The 18,712-nt window shown below is 44.0% G+C and overlaps 1 protein-coding gene across 1 annotated transcript in view; it reads right to left on the minus strand.

The window, feature by feature from the left end:
- LOC134611136 (protein argonaute-4) overlaps positions 1-18,712 on the minus strand; it is a 66,166-nt gene that overhangs the window by 19,150 nt on the left and 28,304 nt on the right. The gene's annotated exons all lie outside the window — the stretch shown is intronic.

Below are 18,712 nucleotides of genomic sequence, written 5' to 3' on the forward strand. Positions count from 1 at the left end.
AATACTAAAACAGAACCACTCTAAGCACCAGAACCACTCCATCTTCCTGAAGTGTTTATGGTTCAAAGATCCTCTTTCTGCAGCTGTAATTTGAATTTAAAAAAAAAAAAAAAAGGTCTGGAGATAAATACCTTGTTTTATGTGTGTAGGGCCAGCTGGAACACTCTCCCTGGCTAGCAATATCAGTTTTGTGCAACTGTTGGGTTTGGCCTCAGCACATACAGCATAGCCACAGGGATAAACTGCAGCCTTTACACTGTCTGTCAGAAGTGGCTCAGTGCTAACAGTGGCAGCATAGATAAATTCATCCAGCCAAGCAAGAAGTTGCCTACCCCTGCTGGACCACAACTTCGATTACTCAGTGAGATTCTGGCACAGTCTGGTGAGAGTTAAAATATACATGTGATGTGGGGCGTGGCTAGCCAAGCAACAGAGCGGACGCAAACCTCTGGAGCTCCGAGACAGAAACCCAAATATTGCGATATCCCAGACATATTGGAGCCCCACAGGCGACATTCTTACCCACCCTCCAACAGAGACTGCCATGGGACGAAAAAAGAAAAAATATCAGCCTCCAGCGACACCGAGAATGCCAGACATAAGGCTCTCCTTTGAGAGACCTGCAGCCACAACCGCGGCTCCCGCCAAAATGGCGCCCGCAGCCCGGGCAGAAGAGGAGGCCTCAGACGCATCCCAAGAGGAGGGAGACATATCCTCCACACCCGAACCGGGAGAAGACTACCCAGAAACGGATTCCGAGGAGGACTCATCCCCAGTGACTAAGGGAGATATAAAAAACCTCCTGCAAGAAATAAGGCAAGTCTGGAAATCGGACCTGAAAGAGGCCCAAGCAGACATAGGAGACCTCCGCAAGAGGATCTCCGAAATTGAAAATAAAGAGAAAACACGGGAACACCAGAGGCAGGACACCCGCAACCAAATAGAGGACCTAGCCTCAAAAGGTGCAGAAACTTACCCGGTCGGTGACCGCACTGGAATCCTGCCACAGACGCAAGAATGTCCGCATGCGGGGCATACCGGAAACGGTGAGCGACGAAGCTCTGCTACCCTTCACCCAGAGACTGGTGGCCTCGATGGGCCTAAAGAGCAAAGACACCAAGGGGATGGTAGTCTCGGCGTTCCGAGTACGGAAAGCGGCAGCAGCGCCCCAAGGGGCTCCGAGAGACACAATAGTCATTTCCAGAGACATAGCAGTGAGAGCCGCTATCCTCAACAAATCCAGGGAGATAAAGTCATTCCGGCTCGAGGGCTGCTGCGTGACGATCTATGGAGACCTTCCCTTCGAGGTACTAGTGGGCAAGGAGACAACTGGCTCCAGTAGCCAAGAAACAGAGAGGCAAAGGTCCGGTACCGCTGGGGAGAAGACGGAACGCTGAATATCCAAAGGGGGAGCGAGACACTTACCCTATCGTCCGGGGAAGACCCCACGGCGTTCTGGAAGGCCATAAACTTACCGGGCGAAGAACCACAAAGCACTGGGGCCTGATCCTGAGAGTACCGACAAAGATAGAATGAGAGCCTGCGAGCAGAGCAGCCCTGTAACAAAGACTGACCCACCACTTGACTAAGCCCATATCAGGCAACACGCCTTATAGACTACACAAGACTCACATAACCAAGGAGGGAGACAGCCTCACACCTGGACGAAACGGCAGGAATCCCATGACACTTCGCCCCTCAGACATAACATAAGACACACTACGAAACACAGTACCACATAGACCAGACGCCTAGCACCATAGCCACACGAAACTACACAACAGAGACACCACAAAATAACTCATAAGAGACGAGGACACACACCAGACTATAACAAGACCCATCTGAAGACAACCCATGTGTCATGTATGACTGAACAGCAGAACTCTAAAACGTGAGACTTATAGACGAGGCACAGAATAACGCTTGCCTCCATGACATACTCTGTATTAGTTGTATTCTTTGATGCAAAATCTCAATAAAATTTTAAAAAAAATATACATGTGATGTAATGGCATGGTGAGGCAACCTCTTGGTAAACCACTTATGGGGAATAGAACTCAAATCAACCTCATCCAGTGGTTCTGAGCCTGAAGATAATGTGAGCCCACATTAGCTTTATATGGCAATCCACCATTTAAAGACAAAGGCTTAAGGGACACAAATCACTTTGTAACAACTATCTTATTCTAAAGCGTTAATGTTTAAGGAGACAGTTCCTTCAACCAAGAGGAAGAGATAAAATAAAGCACTTCAAATGCCAAGCAAACACGGGTCACTAAAGGAGACACCCAGAGGTGTTAAGGCATGATTTCAAACTGACATCCCATATTGCTGATGTATTCCATAATTCTGAGACAGTTATAAGAATTCAGCAACCACTCAATAGACTGCAATTTAATAGCTTGTTATAATGCTTTATTGGTGGACAAAATGCATAACTAGCATCCAAATCACACAACCCACAGATAAACACCACCACATGCCAAATTACAGTGTGTCAGGATTTATTTAACAAAAATAATGCCATAATGGAGAAGCAATGTGTGAAAAACCAAGTACACCTTACGATTTAATAATTTGTAGAACCATCTTTAGCAGCAAGAACTTGAATTAATGGTTTTCTGTTTGACTATCAGATTCTCATATCATTGTGAAGGAATGATAACCCACTCTTCTTTACAGTATTACTTCAGTTCATTGCAGTTTGCCGACATTTGTTTATGCACAGTTGTATTAAGGTTCTGCCTTAGCATTTTTAATCGGGTTGAGGTCTGGACTTTAAATGGGCCATTGCAACACCTTGATTCTTTACTCTTTCAGTCATTATAATGTAAATTTGCTGGTGTGCTAGGGATCATTGTCCTGTTGCATGACTTAATGTTAGCGGTCAGACAGATGGCTTCACATTTGACTCTAGAATACTTTGGGGAGGGGCGGAGCCAAGCTATTGAGTTGCATTGTTGCAAATTTTATGAGCTCCGATCAACAGCACCACTTTCCCCCTAAAATAGAGCACCAAACTCCAATTGGGGAGACTTGCTTTACTGGACAAGGGAACAGAGCACATAATGGGTCGAAAGACCAAAAAAAACAGAAGGCTGACAAGCCACAGACGGGCCTCAGCATTGGAGACCTGTGGCGGGAGGCACAAGCAGCAACCAAGCCCAAGATGGCAGATTACAAAGAGGCCTACTCTGACCTCTCAGATGAACTATCCCTGGGTAAAGACAAGGTGGTTTTCCTGGGTAAAGCATCACCAACAGCTCACCCTGACATCCCCGGTCACTACCGTAGTGCTACAAGAACTACTGGCAGATTTAAAGAAGAACATATTTACAGATGTGGCACAGTTGCGAGCCGACCTTCAGGGCCCAACATGCCGGATTACAACAGTGGAATACGAACAAGAGAGCATTCTCAGCAATTGGCTTCAATACAGCAGCTGATACAGGGGATCCAACACAAACAAGACTTATCTGACCGGCACTTCGCAGCACTGGAGGATACTCTGCGGAGGAACAACGTGAAAATAAGGGGATCCCTGAAGAAATCCCCACAGCTGAAATACAACACGTATTGAGGCAACTTCTGGTAGCACTGATGCCACCACAACAGGCCAAATCAGTGGGACTCTACGGCTTCTTATTATCCAAGTCACCTAGGGCCCCAGCGATGGTTCCGAGGCACCGGATAGTCCACTTTCAAACAATCAAAGATAAAGCAGCTCTTCTAGCGGCAGTGAAGGACCAAATACCTTACAACTTCGAAGGGATGCAACTTCCCTTTACTCAGCCTTTCATTCATAGAATCATGGGAGTTGTAGTTCAGCAATATCTGGAGGGCCGAAGTTTGGGGAAGCCTGTTTTGCACTAAGCACACTGGCCTGGAGGAGGTCCCTCGGGCCTTTCACTGCTCTCCTCTGAAGGAACAAAATCCAATACCACTTGCGGATGTCCCACACGGCGATTACCGGCATGCGGTACACTACCCTGCTGAGGTAACGACCCTGCTGGCCACACTGGGACCCCCATTGGACTCTCTCACGCCTGTAGGGTCTCGGGAGGCCAACTCCGCAAAGGAGCGATGGGATCCAGCTAAAGAGACCGCATTTAACCCACAGAAGTCCATGCCGGACATGTATGCAGCAGCAACCATTTGAACTTAATACGGGACCGAAGTCCTACCGCATTCATCGGCCTTATATAGTGCCGCACTGGGGCACTAACGTTATAAAGTTTTACTATTGTTTTGCCTATACACTTATACGGTTTCTAGATTTTAAAACAGACCATGCCTCACTACCAGACGAGTGGTCAATTAGAACACATACCATAACCTCCCCCACCTGTGACAGCCTGACAACGCTAGACACTAACTATACCCACTCACCCAGGCGTACCTCCCCTCCCCACAGAATTTCTAATTTTCTAGTGCAATGCTCTAATTTTTTGCACAGCTGTGAGGGCAGGCAATACATTTAATATAGGAACTAGGGACCGATATTGATTTTTTTTTAGAGCAGATAGCTATACTGATAATCTGTGAACTTTCAGGCCGATAGCTGACCGATATTGTGTACATTTACCGTATTTTATTATTATTTTTTTTAAGTGGTAAATGCACAAAATATACATGTTTTCAAGAATGTGTGTGTGTGTGTGTATATATATATATATATATATATATATATATATAATGCAGTGAGAGTATTTGATTAGTAAATGCAGTGTGTGTGTGTTTGTGTAGTGGATGCAGTGTGTGTGTGTGTTTGTATATAAATATATGCGGTAGGAACTCCCCCCACCCCTTACCGATCTTAGTGGCCCCCCCATTCCCCTCCCTTCTCTTTTAGTGGTCACCCCTCCCCACTGTTTTTTTTCCCTTTGCTCCCCTGTACCTTAGTGTCCTCCCTTAATGTTCCTCTCTCCCCCGCTAGTGTTCTTCACCCCCCCTCCCCTGTCCCATAGTGTTCTTCACCCCCCCCCATCACAAAGTGTTCTTCACCCTCCCTCCCCTGTCACAAAGTGTTCATTACCACCACCACCTGTCCCATACTGTCTTCCCCCCGTCGCCTCCTCTCGTCCTTTAATGCCCCTCTCTCCCCTCCTTGGTTCCCGCTCCCCAGGGTGTCTTCTGGTAGCGTGGCCGAGCAGAGCAGTGCACACTGCGGGACAGGAGATTTAGACTCCTGTACCCGGCCGGACTGACAGGAAGTGCTCTCTCAGTGAGCACTTCCTTTCAGTCCGGCCAGGTACAGGAACCAAATTCCTGTACCATGGTGCGCATTGCTCTGCTCAGCCACACTACACAGTGTGCCAGGCAGGAGGGAGTGCTGTGCGCCCACCTCCTGCCGGTCACTCCGATCTAGCACTCTAAGGCGGCCGCTTGTGCTGCCTTATGGTTGCGCCGGCCCACCCATTCCTTAACGGTATTGCCGGTGATTATCGGCCAATACCTACAAAATCTGTATATTGGCCATCGGTCGATCCCGAATAGGAACCCTCGAAGCCTTTACATAAGGAGAGACAACTCAAGCATCTCTAGTGACCAATTGTAAATAATTAATATTTCACAGCACGATATACCACACACTTATTTTATATTGTATTATATACGTAGTTGCCAGACCCCGAACGCTGACCATATGAAACCTCCCAGAGGTCAGAATGGGCTGACTACACAGGAGTCTTTAGCTCACAGAGCGACTGCACAGCCCACTCAGTCACGTGCCTACACCTAATTTCTCCCGATTTGATTTGTAGCGTTCAATTATGATTTGCTCTATTCGGAGTACCGCATTTTTCTGTAGATCCAAACACTAAACGGTATAGTCAGTTCTTCAAACAGGTCTTTTAGCTATCTAACCTAGCACACAGCCAACAACCACTAGCGTAAACTATACTGTGACCACCTCCTGCCTACAGCTAGATCTTTCTTAAAGTAATTTAAGGCACCACTAAATGGTTCGTACATGTAACTTATTTTATTTCACACAAAAAAATAAAGTTACTCATGACATTCTGAGTGCTATTTACGTGTCTGAAACCTTGTCTTGACCCAAGCCCAATGTCAAACTATGTCTGCATATCTGCACAATCAAAATAAAGAATGTCAAAAAAAAATACATTACTTTGGAGTACTTTGGAATACAAAGAAATTCATGGTCAATTCAGTGACTACAAGGTTCCAGGTCTTGTGGCTGCAAAACAAGCCCAAATCATCACCCCTATGCATTGTGAATATCCACTTTGGTCTTTGTCAAAGGACATTGTTCCAGAAGTCTTGTGGTTTCTTTAGATGCAGCTTTGCAGACATAAGCTATGTTGCCATGTTCTTTTTAGAGAGAAGATGGTTTCTCTTGGCAACCCTTCCAAACAAACAAACCATAATTGTACTGTCATGAAATTCAACATGCTAACAGAGTCTGACATGTAACTCTTTCGCAATTTCTCCGAGCTTTGCACGGTCTGACCTTGGGGTTAAGTTGCTGGGATGTGCATTTCTGGGAGGTTTGCAAGTGTCTTGAATGCTTTCCACTTTTGAATAAGCTTTCTCACTGTAGAATGATGGTCTTTAAATTGATTGGAATTGGCCTTATAACCCTTCCCAGTTTGACGGGCAGCAACAATTGCTTCTCTAAGATAACTGCTGATGTCTTTCCTCCATGGCACTGTGTTAAGACACACCTGTATGCTCCAGACCAGCAAACTGCTATAACTTTGGCTTTTATAGAGGTGGTCACACTTGCCCAATTAATCAAGGGTATTTGATTAGCAGCACCTTTCTACTACTTAGCCTCTTAATGCTTATGGAAGCGCTAAGGGTGTACTTTTATTTTTCATACACTACTTCTCCATTTTGAGTTTATTTGTGTTAAATAAATCACATGGTGTAATAAGTCATATGCGGTTGTTGATCTGAGGCTGTATTTACCTAAATTTAAAACCTGCTAAGGAACAGATAATTGTTATTATGTCCTGATGTGTAAAACCATAGAATTCAAAGAGGGTTTACTTTCTTTTTCCCATGACTGTGTAAAGGGACACCCCAGTCACCAACACATTAGGTGTCATTTGAAGGTAGGTTACAGTGTGTTCTACTTTATTTATAAAGCACAGTTGTGCATGGTATTGTGGGATACATGACCGTTTTACGCAAATTCCGAAAAAAACTTTGTACAGATTTTAAAACATTGTTGACAGATGGTTAAAGATGGGTCAACATTAGTTTTGATTGTTCTAAAGAAGAAAAGTTGAACAGACTAACTGCAGTGTTAATTTTTGTAGACAATTTTAGCAGACTAAAACTTTAGTTGGCTAAAACTAGACTAAAACTGGGCGGGGGGGGGGGGGGGGAGGAGGTAGAAGAAGGAGCACATGGATGGACTGTGGGAGAATAAGCACATGAATGGACTGGGAGGGTGGGGGGAAATCGAGCACATGGATGGACTGGGAGCGTGGGGGGAAACGAGCGACATGTGGAGGGGGTGCAGGAGGAAACGAGCGACACGTGGAGGGGCTGGGGGAGGAATTAAGACACGTGGGGAGAAATGAGATGCATCTACAAGGGAAAAAAAAAACAAAGCGATATATAAAGGCGGGGGTAGAAAAAACGTATTGCCTCATTTGGATGCCACAACCACCTGTATGATGACACCCAGTTATATCTCCTCCCCGGACCTCTCCCCTGCCTTCCTGCAATGTGTCACTGCTTGCCTTTCCTCCATCTCTGACTGGATGTCCTCCTATATTCAAAAATTAAATCTCTCAAAAACGGAACTCCTTGTCTTTCCTCCTCCTAATACGGATCCTCCTCTTTCTCTCTCCCTTGAAGTCAGTGGAATCCATATCAGTCCATCATTGCAAGCACGAGATCTTGGTGTCATATTTGACTCTGGCCTCACCTTCGAGCCTCACATCAAACATGTTCTCAAATCCAGTAGATTCCATCTTAAAAACATAGCCCGCATCCGCCCCTTTCTTATGCAAGATCTTGTCCATGCTCTAGTAATTTGCCGCACGGATTATTGTAACCCTCTCCTAATTGGTCTTTCCAAAAACTGTATTGCCCCGCTACAGTCTGTAATGAATGCTGCCGCCAGACTGATTTTCCGCTTTAGTCGGTCCTCTCACACATCACCCCTCTATCAGTCCTTACATTGGCTTCCTGTATGCTATAGGAGTCAATTTAAAGTGCTAGCCCATATCTATAAGCACTGAACAATTCTAGCCCCTCATATCTCTTCACAGATCCATAGGTATGCCCCTTCTCGGTCTCTCCGCTCTGCCCAGGACGTTCTCCTGTCCGTTGCACGCACCCATACGGCCAACTCGCGCTTGCAGGACTTCTCGCGGGCGACTCCTATGGAATAGCATGTTTACCGCCATCAGACCCTCGCCTAGTCTTCAATCGTTTAAGAAGTGCCTTAAAACCCATTTCTTTAGGAAAGCCTATGGCCCTCCCAGAGTAACCTCTACCTTACACGCCTGTATCTTGCTCTCTCCTAAAGGGCAGCACTCTCCTTTCGCTCTGCTTCACTCCCAACTTATTAGATTGATATTTCCTGTCCTGTTGTGTTTTACACCCCACATCCTATAGACTGTAAGCTTGTTTAAGCAGAGTCCTCTTCAACCTATTATTCCTGTAAGTTTTCTTGTAATTGTCTATTTATAGGCTTATTATTTATAGCTAAATCCCCCTCTTATAATATTGTAAAGTGCTAGGGAATCTGTTGGCGCTATATAAATGGCAGTAATAATAATAAAGAGACAATGTGTTTAAGGAGGGGAAGAGACCCACATATAGGGCTATGGAGAGAAAGACAGATAAAGGCTTTTAACTAAACCCATTAGATTTTAGTAGTCTCAACTAAAATCTACTGGAGATTTAGTCAACTAAAACTCAAATGACTTTTTAGTCAAAAGACTGACTAAAATGTCAGTCAGAAAATTATTATTTTTTTTTTTCTTTCTTCTTCTCACTAAGGTGTTTACTTATGTCGGTAGCAGAATAATTATTCACAATTTAGGACATATGTTCACATATGTCAGTAGTGGAAGAATTTATTCACATTTTATTATATATGTTTTTTATTAACCATCATAAGTGACAAAGGGAAGGTTAATAACCATAGATTTAATAAACAAATGTAATATACACATATATATTCTTAGACACACAAGCTTAAATTAGAAGTGTTTAATTATGCTAGCAATTAGGTTGATGGAAATATTTTTCACTTATCTTCTACTCTCACTTATTTAGATTAATTTTACTTATACTGTTTAATTGCTTTATGATGCATGTTTATACTAAAATAATTTTTCTAAAGTACGATATAGACATAAGACAAAATAATGTGAGGGATTTATAAAGCTTTAAGACTACTAATTTATACCCTACCGCATACAGCCCAGACGCAATAGCTGCAAAACAATTATTTTCTTTTTCCCCTTCTCCCTTTCCTTCAAACTAAACTAGGAGGCATCACTATGCAGTATCACTCTAATCCGGACAGACCTACTTAGGGTCTATTAGACTGATTCCACACTTGGTGGGTAAACAGTCTATGTGTTTAAGGAGGATGATATCCCCCTATAGTTTTAAATATGTGTTTTCTTTTTATATGTATATATGTGCAGCAAGGAAGGAATACAGGGAAGACCATAAGGTCGAAAGGGAGGGTGAGAGCTCTGGAAAACTTTAATGATAAGAATGTTAACTCTTAATGTCCAAGGTATGAACACAATATCAAAGAGGTCCTTAGTATACAAATATTTAATTGCTGAACATATAGATTTGGGATTTCTCCAAGAAACCCACTGGAGGCAATTAGACAAACAAACATGGGGAGGGAAAAAATTTCCGCTTATTATACAAGCCTCAAATAAAGATAAAAGAAAATGTGGTGTAGCCATAATATTCGGTGAAAAAAATAGACGTAGAAATAATCCAACAATTACAAGACACAGATGGTAGATACCTAATAATTATATGTAAAATCAACTCTAAAATATTTACACTCTGTAACATCTACCTTCCAAATCATTCACCAGCTCCTTACTTAAGATCTATTCTAGAAAAAATAGAGGAAATAAAAGTGGGAAATTTAATTTTGGCTGGAGACTTCAACGCGGTCATTGATCCACAATTAGACAAGAAAATAATGAAAAGCGTTAAAATAAATAAAATGGTAGTTAAACAAGCTAAATCTCTAAAAAAAAACATCAAAGATGAATTCAATCTGTTTGACATTTGGAGAATACACAATCCAAATTCAAGAGATTATACACATTTTTCCAAAGTCCACTTTTCCTACTCAAGGCTAGACATGATTTGGATAGACCCCAAACTCATTGATAAAGTACAAAAAGTTAATATAAAAGAAATAGTTTGGACAGATCATAATGGTGTAGTATGTTCAATAGATACTGGTAAAAATATAAAAGAGCCATATAGTTGGCGTCTAAACGATAGTTTGCTCTGCTCTGAAGCTAATAAAAAATATATGGAAACAAACATAAGTAACTATTTTAAAGAAAACAACACAGAAGATATTGATCCATCTACTTTGTGGTGTGCCTTTAAGGCAGTAATAAGAGGCCATTTTATCAAACTTCAAAGTCAAAACGACAAAAACATCAGTCTAACTTACCTCTATGGGCAATTAGGGAAACTGACCCAAAGCAACAAACAAAATCCAACAGTTGAAAACTCAAAAAAAATATTAGTAATAAAAGAGAAGATCAATCAAAAATTAATGGAAAGAACGGTTAAAAGTTTAGACAGACTAAAATTAAAATATTATTCTAAAGGTAATAGAGCTGACAAATTGCTATCACAAAAACTTAGAAAACAAAAAGGCTTAAATAAAGTAGAAAAATTAACAAATGATGGAATATCTGCAATAATTCCCAAAGACATAGGGCAACAATTTAATGATTTTTATAGCAAGCTATATAATATTCCTCAAACTACAACAGATGAAGATATAAAAAAAAAACTTAGAAAAAACTAACAAGTTTCAGTTAACAGAACTACAAAAGGTAGCTATAAATAAAGAAATAACCAAGGATGAAATATTGCAGGCTATAAATAATCTAGAAGCGTTTAAAACCCCAGGTCCAGGTGGATTCAGCAATCTATTCTATAAAACATTCAAGGAATTAATCTGCCCCTATATGACTAATACTTTTAATAGCGTAGCTAAAAGAGGCTTCCTTCCAACAGAGATGTTAAAAGCTAACATCCTACCAATCCTAAAACAAAACAAAAATCCAACTGACGTCAAAAATTATCGTCCAATATCTTTGATAGATGTTGACACTAAATTGTATGCCTCAGTGTTGGCTGCTAGAGTCAAAAAACTTTTACCACTGATGATACATCAAGATCAATTAGGATACGTCCCAGGTAGAAACTCATACACAAGTATTAGGAAAATTATTAATATTTTGGATAGTGCCAAAAGAAACAACGTTCCAGTTTTGGCTCTGTCGATTGATGCTGAGAAAGCATTCGACAGAGTCAACTGGACCTATTTAGATGCTGTACTATCACATTATGGTTTTGACGGTTGGATTAAGAAAGCCATTATGGCCCTTTATACAAACCCATTAGCACGTATTAAAGGACCGAATATCACTACCCCATGGTTCCAACTGAATAACGGTACACGTCAAGGGTGTCCACTTTCTCCCTTATTGTACTTGCTTTCTATCGAACCATTAGCAGAAAAAAATCAGAAACAACAAAAAGATAAATGGCTACAAAATAGCAGATGTAGAACAGAAATTAAGTTTATACGCCAACGACATTCTAGTCACTATAACTAACCCTGATGCCTCATTGAATTATCTAATGACAGAAATCGACAACTACAATAAAGTATCTAACTATAAATTAAATATAGATAAATCTATGATTCTGGATATTAATTTGGATAAACCAACTAAAAATAAGATCAAGGATAGATATAATTTTTTATGGGTAGAAAACAGCATGGATTATCTAGGAGTCAAACTAACTAGAGATGTAAATAGAACTATGGAGACAATTTTTTTAGATTTACTACAATCCCTCAATAAATGGTTAAAAAAAACGAAGAAATTTAGAAATATATCTTTTTGGGGAAGGATAAACGCGATTAACTCATACGTTATTCCAAAATGGAACTATATGTTTCAAATGTTACCACTATACATCTCTAATCACTGGTTGGATTTAATACAAAAAAGCTTTACCCAATATATCTGGAAAGGCAAAAAACCAAGATTGAGCCAAGCAATATTAACACAAAAATTGAGCAAAGGACAATACATTTCAGCAAGGGGTGTGGGAGAACACTTCCAGACAACCGGGGTTTGACACTGAGCACTGGACATCCCGTATAATAATATTTGGGTGGGGGATGGGGAGGGGGGGGGTCTGAGTTTTGCCGAGATTGGGTGTTGGGGTACTGGTCTTTGATTATGAAACCCAGAATTCTGTATGGTATTATATCCCGTATACTTTGTGTTTATCTGTAGATCCAGACCATAGCCATGCTGCCAGACCCCAGGTTCAGTCTCTTTCTTAAACTATGCGATCACACAACAAAAAATAGAAAGAAAAAAAAAGGGGGAAAATACGTGGTAGATTTAAGTGCCATCGACCCGGTTGACCACGGAGCCCCCATTATTACATATTGCATGTGAGAGGTCGCGACCTGCGACTACCTTCCTAGGAGGAACAGACGAGACCCGGCCCAGGTGTATGGGAGGGGGTGGCCGGGGAGAACGGGCTTTGGGGTGACAATGTATGCACCGTATTTTTAATATATGTATGTATTCGCTAGTTATGATCTGCATGCATGGGAGCCGCATAGCCTACGGACCTACGCTAGGTGCCCCAGTAGTGGCCAAACGCCCCACCCAAGCGTATAAGGAGGGTTGGCCCAATGGCCAGCGTAGACGACCCTGGGGGAAGGTTATGGGTATCTCCCATCTCTTATTGCCTAAATGGTTTCTCAATGTTCAAACGATTATGCTGCTTGTACAGTGCTTATCAACTGGGTGACCGCAAACGTTAAAGATGCTTCTGGGTCAGCGCTCCGCTTCCCGCGACAGCGTCCCCTCCCCCTGAGACCTTGGTCACGTGCAGAGAGTTCACCCCCCCCCCCGCTCCTTATAGTGCCCTTGCGCCCCACGAAAAGGGCATCCCCCAGCTGAGCTTGGAACAACTATAGGTGTACTGAGGTAATCAGGCCTAGGGGTTAGCCCCGTGGCCCGGAGGAGAGGGAGGGGGTGCCCGGATGATATGGGGATGGGGGTAGTAATGTATGTACCATACCTATGTTGAGTGCATGTACTCGCTATTTCTGACCCACCTGCATGAGAACCTAAATGTATTGCCTACTTATACACGCGGCATAGCCCCGCAACAGACAACTACCCCACCCGGAGGTGTTAGCAGGGATGACCCAATACGCTCCTTGACTAAATAGCTAGATAAGATACAAGTGCATACACTGATAGTACGGCACTCCCCCACTGGATAAATGTAATTGTTACCACTAGATCACTGTTCCGCTCCCCACGCATGCGGACTGTTCCGCTCCCCCCCCGTAGCCCGGTTCATGTGTTGGGGGTCCCCCCCCCCTCCCCCGGAGATGCAGCTCCTTGCCTTTCAGCCCCACGGAATCACGTAACCTGGTCCCTCCCTGGGACGCATATACACGTACAAGGGATGCACACATCAAACTGACATATAGCTTTTAAAGCGGTGCGGCTCCGCCACGGCTTTGTAACCCGAAGTCCGTATGGTACCCGGCTGGGTACTATCTGTGGACGCGAGGACGACACCCCACATAGAACTGGCGACTAGTAAGTCCAGTCTTTTTTATTTTTCTTCCTTTTTTCTTCTCTTTTCTCTTTACCCTTGTCTCTCTTTCCCCCCTCTACATACCCTCATTCCTGCCCCCCCCCCCTCTGGTATGCGATAGTCTCAGAGGCGGAGGCTCTCCTTATAACACTTATGATCGATATCTCTTATAGCGCTAGGGACGATCGGATAGGGAGCCCACTAACGGGTGACGAGCGGCAAACACCGCAACAGATATGGCTCTAAAACTACTTTCCATAAATGTTAAAGGCTTGAACGCCCCTAGAAAGAGACGCCTCATGCTTAGGGAGATCAAACGGCACAATCCTGACGTAGCTCTCATTCAGGAGACACACATTTCTCAAAACACGACGCTTCGCATTAGAGACAGTACTTACCCTATTTCCTATGAGGCTAGATCTCATCGCAAACACAATGGGGTGGCTATCTTAATACACAACAGGTGCCCGATCCAAATACGTTCCACAGACATAGACACGGACGGCAGGTACATCATACTGTCAGGGACACTGTACTCCCATTCAGTACATATAATCAATGTGTATGCCCCTAACTTACCAGACGCAACATTCTGGGAGACAATGACAGATAAAATTAAGGCCCTACCGTACGGTATGTTAATCATGGGGGGTGACTTCAATGCCGCACCGTGTCCAGCAATAGACAGAAGCACCAAGACGGGCATCCAGAGGTCACAGGGCAGGGGGGGTCAGGACAGAATGCTACATGGTTTTCTCCAAAACACCAACCTGATTGACGTGTGGCGGGCCCAGCACCCCGGAGAACTCGATTACACCTTTTATTCCGCACCGCACGGTACCTACTCGAGGATTGACTATTTCCTTGTTAACGATACAAGCATGGCAAAGGTAAAAGAGACCGCAATCGGTTCTATTACATGGTCAGACCATGCCGAAGTCACCCTGACGCTGGACCACCTGTGCGCAGCAGCGCCTTGGAACTGGAAGATGAGCCCACATCTGTTACGCGACGAGGACTCCAAAGCTGAAATACGCGCCGACATACAAAACTACTTTAACGAAAACGAAACGGATGATGTTGCCTCCAACACGGTGTGGGCGGCCCATAAAGCTGTGATCAGGGGCACATGCATTAAACTTGCAACGAGAAAGAAAGCTCACAAGGCCAAAGAGGTGCACAGACTACTGGGAGAACTGAGGAAAACAGAGCAGAGACATAAAACCGCTCCAACCCCCCAACTCACAGAGCAAGTGCAAAAGATCAGGCGATCCTTAACCGCTGTACTGATGGATGACACCATAAGGGCCCTTAATTGGACCAAGAGAACGTATTATGAACACTCGAACAAAATGGACACCTTATTGGCCAGGACCCTGAGACCAAGGCAAAACCGGGCCCCAATCACTGCGATTAAACACAGAGACGGAACGATAAAAAACACCCCAGCAGAGGTGGCACAGGTATTCACCGACTATTATAAAAAACTGTACAACCACACGCCCCGGTCTCAAACGTCTCAGGAAGAAGCTGACATGCAAATGCACAACTTTGTGCAGGACCTCGACCTACCAAAACTCTCGACGGCATCAGCACAGCTCCTCGAAGAAGCTATAACAAGGGAGGAAGTAGATAGGGCTATAGCAGGCCTGAAAGGTAACAAGGCACCGGGACCAGATGGCTTCGATGGGACGTACTACAAGTCCTTTAGAGAGGAACTATCCCCACACCTAGCGCGAGTGTTCAACGACCTCATGGAGGGCGGCAACACGGAAAGCAGTATGTCACTTGCCAACATAATTCTCCTCCAGAAACCTGGCAAGGATCCACTACTCCCTGACAACTATAGACCCATTTCGCTGATTAATCAAGATATTAAGATACTGGCGAAGATACTAGCAGACCGATTAAACCCAGTGTTAAAAACTCTGATCCACCCTGACCAGGTGGGGTTCGTACCAGATAGACAGCTATTTGAAAACACCCGGAGAAATATAAATCTAATATGGCGACAGAGGGCCTCTACCACCCCCACACTACTGGTCTCGCTGGACGCGGAGAAGGCCTTTGACAGGGTCGAGTGGCCATACCTCTTCGACCTACTGAAACACCTGAACTTCCCCGAACGTTACGTGACATCAATCAGGGCCATGTACAATCATGCTTCTGCGCAAATTAGGATGACGGGAGCTGGACCCCAACCCTTTTTTCTGAAGAACGGAACCAGACAAGGCTGTCCCCTCTCCCCCCTCCTGTTTGTGCTGTCGCTTGAGCCACTCATGCAAGCCATGCGACGACACCCCCTGATTACAGGGATCAACGTAGCGGGCCAAGAGTTTCTCGCCTCCGCTTACGCGGATGATGTTCTGCTGACCCTCACGAACCCCATAGCATCCATGGCGGCACTCAGAGGCCTACTGACACAGTTCGGGGCCTTCTCCGGCTACAAGGCGAACCTGGATAAATCAAGTGCCCTCCCGCTCGGTATGACACCAGAGGACATAACGACCATACAGGAAACTCACAACATTCCGATAGTACGTGACCATCTTAAGTACCTAGGAGTACGCCTACCTGCAGACCCAAAAAATCTACACCATCTGAACTATACCCCTTTGATCAAGACGCTCATACATGACATGGACAATTGGCAAGACAAACCCATTTCCTGGATAGGGCGCATCCACACAGTAAAAATGAACATCCTACCGAGAATACTGTTTCTCTTTCAGGCGTTACCTGTCAGACTACTCAAATCAGATCTGGCACACCTCCAGAAAGCAATAGGCGATTTCATTTGGCACAACCGCAGGCACAGGATATCCAGAAATGTACTATATAGACAGAAACAAAGAGGAGGGCTGGGCCTGCCACACCTTTTCTCCTACTACCTGGCGGCGCAATTGGCACAGATCGCTATGTGGCATTCTCCCCTAGAGGTTAGAAGGTGGGTAGACCTGGAGTCACTTATGACAGGGGCCGACCTCCCGCAGTATCACATGTGGGTGCGCAAAGAAGACAGGCCTATCCTGAGGACGACTTGCCCAGCAATACTGAACTCCCTAACCATATGGGACACGTATGCCCACAAATATAACTTAACATCTAGGCACTCACCCATGACCCCTATACTGAGGAACAGGGAATTCCCCCCAGGCATAGCAGCCAGGGACTTCGCTAACATAGAGACGGCAGGTATACAGAGAATCTGCCATATGTATGAACATAAGAAACTAGTCCCCTTTGACACACTCCGACAGCGAACACACCTCACCCCAGCAGACTTCTTCCGTTATTTACAGATAAGAGACTACGTTCAACAGACAGACGTTCGACAGGCGGCAACCGCCCCTCTAACATTCTATGAAAGAATGTGTCTGAATGAGTATACACGAAAAGGCTTAATTACCACCATGTATGCACACATATGCTCGGAATCAAAAGAGTGGGGACCACTGACATATACGGAGGCGTGGGAAAGAGACCTGGGAGAGGTACTAGAGGGTGAGGAATGGAGGGACATATGGGAAGCCAACCATAAGGTATCTATAAGTGTCACACTGCAGGAGCAATCCTACAAAACAATGTTCAGGTGGTACACCACCCCAGTCACACTACACCGCATGGGCCAGACACCCACTGACGACTGTTGGAGGGATTGCGGAAACAAGGGTACATACCTTCACATGTGGTGGGATTGCCCCAAAGCTCAGGCATTCTGGGCTAAGATCCATCACTTAGTCAATGGAATATTCCATAAGGCACCTGACCTCAACCCTTGGACATACCTCCTGAACAGACCAGTAGATAATTGGACAAGAGTTGAACAAACATTACTCCATAAAATTACACTGGCAGCCAGGAGATCGATGGCACAAACGTGGCTCCAAACAGACTTACCCACCACCCAGAGAGTAATAGGCAACATAAAAGAGGTACACCTAATGGATAGTCTGACGGCCAGATTGAAAGGCACCACACCGAAATTTGACAGAGTATGGGAACCATGGCATGGCTATGTACTCCCGGTCACCGCCTAAAACAACACATAACGATAAAAAATACGATCATTGCCAAGCTGCTCTGAGACGTTGCATACGACTCTCCCCATCTACCCTGTGCCCCCCCTCCCTCCCCTTCCTTCTTGCCCCCCCTTTTCTTCTCTTTCCTTTTTTCTTCTCTCTTCACTTTTAATCTCCTTCAGTTTTTATACATACGATACACAACAACGATGTATTACCACGCAACATGACCCTAATCGCACTTTACACTTAAATTGCTCTACAAGATAGGCACAAGGCAAGGTGCGCCAGGGTAAACCCCTTCTACTACGGGATGAGGCAACCCTATCAGGTTACAATGCATGAAGTTATATATAATATTTTATGTTCCACGGTTGTTTCTTTCTTCAAATGGTATCATCACCACGATATGATGCGGATCTATAAAAAGAAAAAATCCCCTGGTGGACATAGACAGTGAAGACATCAAGCCGCATGTGACATTTTCTTTTTTGAAGTTTATGTACAGTTTTCATGGATGTTATTCCTAAACGTTTATATATATTTTATGGCTTCTGCGTAAGCCTGTGCAATGTTTTCATTCCTCTTTGTCCGACAGGATGCAAAAATAAAGTATTAAAAAAAAAAAAAAAATTGAGCAAAGGGGGAATGGCTTATCCTTTAATACTTAATAATTACAGAGCAGCTGTAATTTTACATATACATAGGATGCAAATAGAAGAGAATAAAACTGAAGGATGGTACAAAACAGAACTTATTGCAGGAGGAGTTCCGAGTTTGGATTGTCTAATTTGGAACACTAATAAACTCCCTCAAAAACCACAGTA

This window comes from Pelobates fuscus, chromosome 1, assembly GCF_036172605.1.
Source record: "Pelobates fuscus isolate aPelFus1 chromosome 1, aPelFus1.pri, whole genome shotgun sequence".
Taxonomy (NCBI): domain Eukaryota; kingdom Metazoa; phylum Chordata; class Amphibia; order Anura; family Pelobatidae; genus Pelobates; species Pelobates fuscus.